Below are 10763 nucleotides of genomic sequence, written 5' to 3' on the forward strand. Positions count from 1 at the left end.
TAGTAACCAAAGATACAAAATGAGAGCTAAAAGCTGGGAGAAAATCCCAATGAACAACCATGTGTCGAATGTGATGATGATAATCCCAAGTATCCTTCATGCAATTCAATTTCCCCCAAGTGCCATTCAAATTCCTCTAGAGAAGCCCACGTAATCCTAGAGGAGGAAAACTCGTTGCAGAAGGGACAAGTGTTTGTGGGAGTGGAGTGGTGGGAGACCACTCTCTACTCATCTCTAGTGGAACTCCAAGATCAAATCTCACCAAAAGTTGACTCATCAAGCCAATTTGAATTTATACCCTCATTAAATGCATTTTTCCTTGAGAAATTCATGGTCCCCTTCATAAAACTCAATTTCTTGGAGCACGTCTTTTCCTTAAATTTAGGAGTCCACGTCAACTTGGAACTTCACTTTAATGCCTCAATGATTTTCCACCTCATTTCCATGTCATTTAACCTATATGGATATTTTTTCTTTATTTATTTAATTGTTGGCTTAATTTATTGCCACATTTTCCACGAAACTTAGGAAAAGCGAATTTTGAGAGTCGAGAACATACATTTTTTACCTCTCAAAGTGTGTCATAGTAGAAATTTGAGAGTGAAGGTGTCATTTTGAGCACACATACCCCATACAACTTCTTTAAACATCACTTATTACATATTACATTCAGAATTTATTCTAAATTCCACCCTGTGGGAAATTTAAAAATTTTAGAATGACCCCTAGTCCTAACCAAATTTTACGAGTGAACTAGTATGGTAATATACAATGACTCTAGACACTAAAACTCGCCCAAGACTCGCCATCAAGTTGTACTCCGAATTTTTGGGTATGCTTGGAGGAAAAAACTCAGTTAATTATTAAATTCTTGGAGGAAAATGATAATTAATCAAGTGAAAAAAAAAAACTCCCACAGTAGACTCACTTGATGACAAGGTCCCAAGCTACCTAGGCTTGTTACATGAATCAAACTCATCATAATAGCATCACTTTACATCATCCCCATAGGGGTTGTCGAATCTGGGTACGATAGAAGAAGATGAGAAGAAGAAGTAGAGTTGAAAAACTCTAGTGATATGATGATCTCTAATGGTACAAGAAGCTTTGGTACATGAATCCTTTGGTACATCCTTAGGCATGGAGTCTTCAAAAATATTTAGGTGCCAATCCAGTGATCAACAAGTTCACAGGACTACATCCTATCTTGGGTTATCAATCCTCAAGGAGTACCAATCCCATATGCTTATTCAATCCTCCATTCTCCCTCCTAGTGCTATACACTAGACATAATGCAGTTAGCCCTAGCCTAGTGCATGACACATGGAGAATACAATGTCCCATATCACTCCCTCTCAATCAAGGATGTAACTTTCATTCGATTTCAAATAAGGAGTAGATCTTAGCTCCCTCTCAACTAGGGAGACATCATCACAATTCTTAGTTAAGTTCAAACATATGCTTCATTCTTTGTCTCATTCAACAGTTGCATGTTCTTCTGTGGAGATCATAGTAGTAGCTGTGAGGGCTCCTATTTTTAATCATCATATCATACATGAGCTTCGACCTTCCTGGATGTTTATGGAGCCAGATTCTTTCTCAATCTTCCTTCGTGACAGGATTGTTTCCATCAGTCTTTTACATCACTTTCCATTAGTTAGCTTTTATAGTATCTTCATCATCAATAGTATCTTAATAATCCAATCAATGTAGAGTTAGTCATAGCTCCCTCTACCCATCGGGAAAGTGAATATCATCAAATCCAATATGGCCAATAGGCTATCTCGTGACTTGCTACCTTTCCTGCCTTCATGATGTACACATTTTTGCCATAAATACTTCTAAGCCAAAAACAAATGTTGTCCACTCAATTCATGTGTTTTTGAGTTTAAACCAAACAGTTGTAGATGTAATATCTCAATTGTTATATTTCCAATATATATTTCTGCAACATATTCTTCCAGGTAGCCAAGTCATATCTCAAATGAATCATCAATATCAAATCAGAGTTATGTTAGCCGTTTTGTCAAGATGTCATGTTCTTCTACCAGATTCTTCTAAGGTCAACATGCCTTTGCATGGTCTATCTTCATAGCAGAAACCTTCTTCATGCTTTCAAACATTAATTAGTGTGTTCATGGAGTGAACTAATCCACAAGCTTCAAAATCATATCTATCAGAGTTTATGCAACTCCTTTTGAAGTTATCCATCTTTCATTCTTCAGGAGACCATATCAGATGTTGATCAATATCATTTATGTTTTCCTTGTCCATTATGCTTCTATATACCGAATAATAATATGGAATAATTCTTTCTTATCCAATCAAAACATACAATCATGTTTATTTGTCATGCTTCTATGTATTGAGCAACCAAAAGGAATATTTATGTCCAATCCAATCTTATCCAAGACATAACATGCTTATGCAACCAAGCACATTTATGCAACCAACTCTTCCTACAATATTTTTGAAGACATGAATTTTTCTTCCTAATGAAGAACTCTAAAGATATACATACCTCTTCCTTCATATTGCCAGCTAGTTTTCTTCCTTTTGTACAAGCAGCCATTTCCTTGTAGATAGTGTCTAAGATTGCATTCCTTCTCTAAGACGAGAAGTGCTAAATTATATCTTCACGTTGCAACTCGATTATCTTCATTCCTGTGAACTTCTTTGATGTTTGTTTCCATATTTTATAGTAGAAGTAAACTCTTGTCATTATACAAAGATTCTTTCACATAGTGAAGAACCTTTCATAATTACTATCAAGGATCCTTGTGATCCTTTCTTGCTAGAAGATTGCTTTTATAACAACATGATGCCAAAAAGTAGTTGCATGAATTGTGGAGTGTTGGATGGTCCAAAATCTTCTATCTTTGCTTGATGACTGCTACCAATGAGATGCAACTGATGGTGTAGACTCTAATCCTTCCAATGCTTTATGCTTCTTTCCATAATGCCATGCTCCAAAACCTAAAACTCTTCTACAAATGTAATTGCACATACTACTCTAATTTCCATCTTCTAATAAAAGAGAAAACAAATTGTGAGCAAACCTGATAGTGGGGGAGTCCTTCAATAATAAAGATCCTTGGGGTCTTCACTTTTCAGGTTCTTTATTTTCTTCAGCTATGTGAGCTCCACTCCTTTCCTTCCTCTTGTTGTTCTTCATGTTTTGAGGATCTTTAGGACAATCTCTTTTGAAGTGTCCATATTCATTGCATCCTTTGGACATATCTTGATTTCTTTGTGGTTGATTGTTGTTCCTTTGTGAAGGTTCAAATTTTCCAAACTTTCCTTTCTTCTTCTTTACTTTAGCAGCAAAAGCTTGAGACTTTTCATTTGGTTCAGTGTCATCTTTTGCTTTCAATCTTGTCTCTTCTTTTATACACAAAGACCATATCTCATCAAAGTTCGGAGTCTCCTTTATTGCGTAGATGCTTGTCACAAAACTACTCCATTCAGCAGGTAATGCATTGATTATACAAGTTATTCGTTCAAAATCATAAACAACTTCTCCAAGTCCTTGTAATTGATCCACCAATTGTGATAGTTTTAAGAGATATGAGGCCAAGTCTTCATCCTTTGATAACCTTGTCTTATAAAACCTATTTCTTAGAGATATCATCTAACTTGTAGTGTTGATTGAATACAATTTCACTAACTTTTCATATATTGCTTTAGATGTGCCCAAATCTACAACAAAAGGAATGAGATGATCCTTGATGGATTTAATGAGAATCTTTTGAGCCCTTACTTCTCCTTTCATGTACTTGGCCAATTCTTGAGTCTTATCCTTCTCTGGTTCTACAACTTTGCCTAGAACATGGTCCATGACTTCATTTTCTACAAGTATCAAGTCTATTATTTTCTTCCGTGCTTGAAAGTTTGTTGACCCATCAAGCTTATTGCCTTCCTTATCATTTGATTTGAAGATTGACCCATAGAGAATAATGTAGTACTTACTTGATAGAGGATTGTCTAGTTTGATGAAGAGGTGTTCAAATACCTTGATGTTCCCAAGACTTCCAAAAGTCTTCAAGAGATGTCCTAGAATGATGACTTCTAGGATGCTTGGAACAATAGTGACTTCAAGCTACTTCAAAGAGTGTAGATGATGTTCCCAGGATTCTTAATGCTTCCTTTTGTGATGTCTTCCAAAATAAGTGATGATTAATGAGCTTCCAAGAGAGATGGATGTCCTTCTTCAAGATAACGATGTGTAATCAAGAGCCTTTAATGATGGAGAGAGAGATGATGGCTTGATGTGTAATCATCCCTTCAAGATGAGATTTTGAGTCCTCTTTCTTTTGTCTTTCCTTATGTCCTTCCTCATGTCCTTTAGTAAATGATGTCCTCTAAGGTAACTTGTATGAATGTCTTTCCTTTATGCCAACCAAAGCGATCTTCAATCTGCCTTCTCTTTACCTTAGCTCCAATACCATGTTGAGAAATAGATAGGGGAAATAGTTAGGATGATTTCCTTTACTTGATAATTTCTTGTCAAAATTATGTTAGCTTATTATTACTTTTATTATGTTATGTTCATCAAACAATTACCAAAACCATAAACCATGAAGATCACAAATATACATGAAGAGATGTCTTAGATTGATGACTTCTAGGATGCTTGGAACAATAGTGACTTTGAGCTACTTCAAAGAGTGTAGATGATGTTCCCAAGATTCTTAATGCTTCCTTTTGTGATGTCTTCCAAAATAAGTGATGATTAATGAGCTTCCAAGGGAGATGAATGTCCTTCTTCAAGATAATGAGGTGTAATCAAGAGCCTTTAATGATGGAGAGAGAGAGATGATAGCTTGATGTGGTATCATTCCTTCAAGATGAGATTTTGAGTCCTCTTTCTTTTGTCTATCCTTATGTCCTTCCTCATGTCCCTTAGCAAATGATGTCCTCCAAGGTAACTTGTATGAATGTCCTTCCTTTATGCCAACCAAAGTGATCTTAAAGCTGCCTTCTCTTTATACCATGTTGAGAAATAGATAGGGGCAACACTTAGGATGATTTCTCTTTACTTGATAATTGCTTGCCAAATTATGTTAGCTACTTATTACTTTTATTATGTTATGTTCATCAAATAATTACCAAAACCATAAACCATGAAGATCACAAATATACAATGGACACAAAATGTAGGCTCCAAGACAAGGCAAAACCCCTCCTAGTGGAAAACCCATAAAAGTATTCTCTTCTCATAGAATCAGATCAAATGAGAAATCCAAGACCCACACAATAAGACCAAGACCTCCAACAAGACCCAAGTCAGCTCTCCTTCCAAGCTCTTTCAACAAATCAAAGCCAGCTCAAGTCAAAACCTTCCAAATTGGCTACAACTTCAAATTTTCGGCCCCAACAACAGAATTTCGGACCTACAGTAGATCTACAAATTTGTCCCCTACAGCAACTCCAGAAACTTGCACGTGTGAGAGAATTAGTGCAAACATTTGGTTTTCTTTCTCCTTGATCTTTGCTTTCTCTTTCTTGATTTCTTGCTCTTTTTCCCTTGGATACTCGCTCTTCTTGGCACAAAATTTGAACTTGCTTACTTGTGCTTCAAATGCGGTCGAATTGTCTTTATTTATACGCATCTAGGAGGACGAATTACCCCTTCCAAGGCGGATTTGGTCTCGTGGGTACAAAAATGACTTTAATGACTCAAATAATTTTATTTTTCCACTTTCTTTTCAAACTTCAAATGGGACTTGACTTCAATACAATATTTTTACTTATGACATATATTCTTTTGACTTTGAAAAACCTAGAAGCATGAAGAACATGCTTGACCTAGATGACAAATTAACTTGAGCATGAAACCCATGCTTATAAAATAATATGTATTTTTCTTCTTTGATCTTTTACATGAAATATACAATAATATAAGTACAATAACAATTATGAAGACCAAACCTAGTTACATTTTCTAACATCTCGCAAGTTGAGGATATTGACTATGAGGAGACATTCGCTCCAATGTCATGTTATCCATCCATCAACAATTTTGGCACTTGCAGCTCAGATGAGGGGAAGATCGACTAGATGGACATGAACACATCATTCCTCAATGAGGCGGTTAAGGAAGAGATTTATATGGAGCAGCGAGAGGGGATTGGGACCTTCAACATAGACACTCATGTATGTTTGTTGAAGAGAGCTCTTTATGGGCTCAAACAAGCTCTGAGAGCACGGTACACTGGCATTGATAGCTACCTTCAAGTAATGGGCTTCACTAAGAGTGAGGTGGATGCCAGTCTATACTACATCATTGTTGGAGGGCTTCCTCTCATTATAGTGCTCTATGTTGACGATCTTTTCTTCACTGGAGTAGACAGCTTGATTCAGAATTGCAAGGAAATTTTGCAAGAGATTTTGAGTTGAAGGATATAGGGCTTATGCAATATTTCCTCGAGCTGGAGGTATGTTAGGGTGATGGGGAAATCTTCTTAGGGCAAGAGAAGTACACGACAAAGATCCTTAGGAGTTTTCATATGCAAGATTTCAGGTCGATAACCACGCCTCTAGTCACAAGCTGGGGGAAGGTGGAAGCTAGCAGAGCAGAGCGAGTAGATGCTACATTGTATAGGCAACTCATGGGGTTGTTGATGTACTTGGTCAACACACGACTTGATATATGTTTTGTAGTGAACCAACTAAGCCAGTTCATGATGGATCCTACCAATGTTAACTAGGTTGTTGCAAAGCATGTTTTGAGGTATCTCATAAGCACGACGAATTCTGTATTATGGTACAGACGAATTGATGGGGTGAGGCTTGAGGGCTTCACAGATGCAGATTGGGCAGGGAGCTCTACATATCAGAAGATTACTTCAAGTTGTGTCTTCAACATTAGGTTAGCAGTTGTTTCCTAGTTCAGCATGAAGCAAAGATCAGTCGCACTCAGTGTAGCAAAGGTCGAGTACATGGTTGCCAGTTTGGCAATGTGTGGAGCTATTTGTACGAGGAAGTTGCTTGTGGGACTTTTCAAGCAGAGGATGGCACCCATTGTGGTCCACTGCAATAATCAAAGTTGCACTAAGCTCTTTGAAAATCGAGTGTTTCATGATCTTCCAAGCATATGAAGATCAAGTATCATCATCTCAGACGCTATGCGCAGAAAGGGATAGTGAAGTTATTGTACATTACAATAGAGGAGAAGATAGCAGATAACTTGACCAAGGCAATGTTATCATAACCAGACCGGAATTAGTTAGTCCGGTCGTTTTTGGCCCAAAACCTATCTGAACCAGGGCTTCGAGCTAAAATAGGTCAATATGGCACCGAACTGATTGTTTCTCTAATGGAACTGGCCAGTTCAGTTCCAAACCAACCTGTTCAAGACCGGTTCCATGCGGTTTGTACCTTCCGGGTCAGCGTAAAAATTTGCTTTTTTTTTCATTTGGTTGGCCCACTTCTAATTCTCCCCTGGGATTCAAGCCTATGGTCCTTAGCCTAATATTCAAACCTATGGTCCTATTATTGCTATGCAATTCATGGTAATGTTAAATTCTTCAAGCAAAAGATATCATTTTACTTAAATTTTTAACATTACCATGAAATGGCTCAAGATGTTTGAGAGTGGTTCCAACCTCATTGGATTTCATACAGAGAAAGTAGAATTTTAGATTTCACTCAAAATCTAGCAAACTTCAAAATTTTCAAGATTTCAGGATTGCAGTGTTTCCATTGGATTTTGTCATGTACAAGGGTAAGGTACTATTATTTAATAAAGAGCACCAATCTCTCTATGTACTTTGATGTTAGTGGCATTGATTGTCGAACTCCTCTATCATGATTCTACTAAAAATGTACCCATCACTCAAACAAAATCTTGACTTGACATGCTACATTTTTCTATCTTATTTTAGTAAGGGTTATATTGATGAGAAAGATCCCAATATAGCCAATGGTTTTGATGATATGTAAGTATTTGTTGTAACATGATTTTTTTGGATGTTAAAGACCATCTAGAGCCTATTTGTTGATGTATTTTCGTTTCAAGGATGGATTGCACTCAATGCTATTTTGGTTATGTGCACCCTTACATGTTATATAAATGAAAATGTTTGCTTATTTGTGTATAAATGGTTTGGATTCATGTGGATGCACATGTATATATATGTTTTTCTTTAAAATTTGAATATTTATTGTGTTTTTGGTCAACCAGTTTTTTGGTCTGGTTAATTTACTGATTATGGTTTGGTTCCCACTGGTTCCCAATCCACAAGGTTTTTCAGTTCGATCAACACTTTGGTTATGATAACATTGGACAAGGCAATGGAAAGAGGCAGTTTCGTCTATTTCATAGATATGTTGGGAGTTGTTCAGAATCCCTTTCTAGCTAAGAGGAAGTGTTGCAAATGTAGCGATGTAAGGTCTTATGGCTTGTGCCTTAGCCAATGAAGACGATGAATTAGTCTTTCTCTAGCATAGTGCAAATTCATGAGATAGACTTCAATTACGATGACTTAATTCCAGTTTACTGGAAACGTCATCAAGTTTGCATGAGTAATGTTGGACTTTCAATTAGTTGGAGTCTTCTTCATCTAGACTACAGCATGAGGTGGCAGTGACAAGTTGGGTTATAACGATTTAAGACTTAGGTTTTGATTGGAGAGAGAACGAGTTTTCTCAATTAACTCGCAATCACAACTAGAGATAATCAAGGAGGAACTCAAGCTAGTTAACTGGGACTTGCTCCAGTTAACTAGCAAAGGCAACTCGTGACACTAATGTGAATTAATTCGACTAAGCCTCCTGCATGTTCAGAGTCTATCTATAAAGAGAAGGACGAAGGCATATAATTCATAAACAATCCTTTGTGTGGAGTGTGCATCAATGAGGAGCAAGTGTGCATAGATATAGGAGCCACTAGTGCGCAAGGAAATAGGAGGCTCAAGTGCGCTAGGAAAAAGGAGCTTGTGCGCAAGGAAATAGGAGCAAGGGGATCAAGATTCTCAGAGCAGGTCAAGGTTATTCAGTTGGGGAACAATTGTGTGCAAATCAGAGATCAAGCAGTGATCAGGATAGGCCAAGATCAATTGTAGAAACTAATATTAGCAAGGAGACGCCTACCGCTTTCTCAGAGAAGTGTGTTGGTTGCAGTAGTAGCGTGAATTGTAATAGACCCAATTTTGTCAAGAACAATCAATAAAATACCACAACCAAGAAAGCAGGTTTTCCCTTTTGAGTTTCTTGGGTAAAACAAGTGTGTCAATTTTTTGTGCATGTGTTTTTATCTCTGATGTTTTTCCGCTGCTTATAGATTGTTAAGAAACTTTGTATCTTGGTGAAAGTAAATTTGGTTTAAGTTTTCAGTTGTCTTGTTTCTAGTAATTCATTTTAAGTAATTGCAAGAGTTTCGGGAAATTACGGGTTAAATTAGGCCAAATAGGAAAACCACTTGTACATCTTTATTATGGGATTGGGAGAAATCGGCAAATGTTCGACTTGTGAAGTAAGGCTAGGGGCTTGTTTCCCTTAGCATTGGAACTCCTTGCAAATGGGTTGACTTGTGGGATCTCGGGGATACTCATTGATGCTAAGCTTCCCCTATATGATCCCATTGTATCTTTCCTTAACCCAACAAGGATAAGCTTGGAAGAGCATACAAACCTTACTTAGATTTAATCTACTGCAATCACATATTTCATGTTGTGCACTCACACACTAAACTAACCTAAGTCCAAGTGAAATCTAATTTAATAAAAAATCAACCGAGAACATTCCATCACATCTTTTGCAATTTTCAACTTGGTTATTGCCATCTACTTTCAAGTACATTTAGCTTTTGGGCAATGCAATTTTCATTTACTTTGAGCATCTCATTTTCAAATTTTTACTTTTCATGTATTATCTCTTGCTTTGAGCATTTGTTTCCACAAGTTATCACTCATCTCCATTACTTGCTATAACATTTGCATAAGATTTTCCTTCATTTGATGTTATCATTATCACATCTCTTGTTTATGGATGCTTGTATGTGCTCATGATCATTTCATTCACTTGTGGGAATTATATACTTGCTCTAAAGTGATATGTTGTATTTTGTATATTAATGGGGGATATGTTTCTTGTATAATTCACTAACTCCTAGAACTTCATTTTGTTTATCTTAGCTTAATCAAGCGTTAGCTTTTGTCTCATATCATCCACTCGCCTTGGCTTCGCTAGGAGTTATAGCCTAGACGGAGGAGTTGAGAATTGGGTGACAGTTGCTCAACTCGAAACTTGCCCACAAGGACACACCCAGTGGATTTAAAGATTTTATCCACGTTAACCCAATGGTGGATTTAGCCAACAAGGCAGTGAGAGAAGGATCCAGCTCAGCCAACAGATCGAAGGAAACATCAAGGGCTTAATTAGTTGGATCATTTCTAGCCTTTCGTTGTATTTGTGTTTTTCCTCAAAGGGGAATTCTCTAAAGAATGGACCCCTTTACATTGTAGATTATTGTTAATGAAACAATAAATTTTGACGAGCAAAAATTACATGTGCGTGTTTGTGGGATTGGTGTGATTAATGTTTGCTTTTGTTGTTATCTATTCTTTACATGTTAAAATCTCAACTAGATCTACATAGGAATCTTCTAGTTGATAATTAGCCCAATGTTGGGTTAGAAAATTTACCACTATATAATGAGAGAATGAGAGAGAAAAGAAAATTCAAAGGACAATCTAAGTAAATCTCTGACGAGGCTAAGCACTAAGTCTAAGTCTATTGTCTAGCTAAGACCAAAATAAAGT

Source organism: Pinus tabuliformis, chromosome 6 (assembly GCF_031772625.1).
Source record: "Pinus tabuliformis cultivar Carrire ecotype Pingquan chromosome 6, CPIR1, whole genome shotgun sequence".
Lineage (NCBI taxonomy): Eukaryota > Viridiplantae > Streptophyta > Pinopsida > Pinales > Pinaceae > Pinus > Pinus tabuliformis.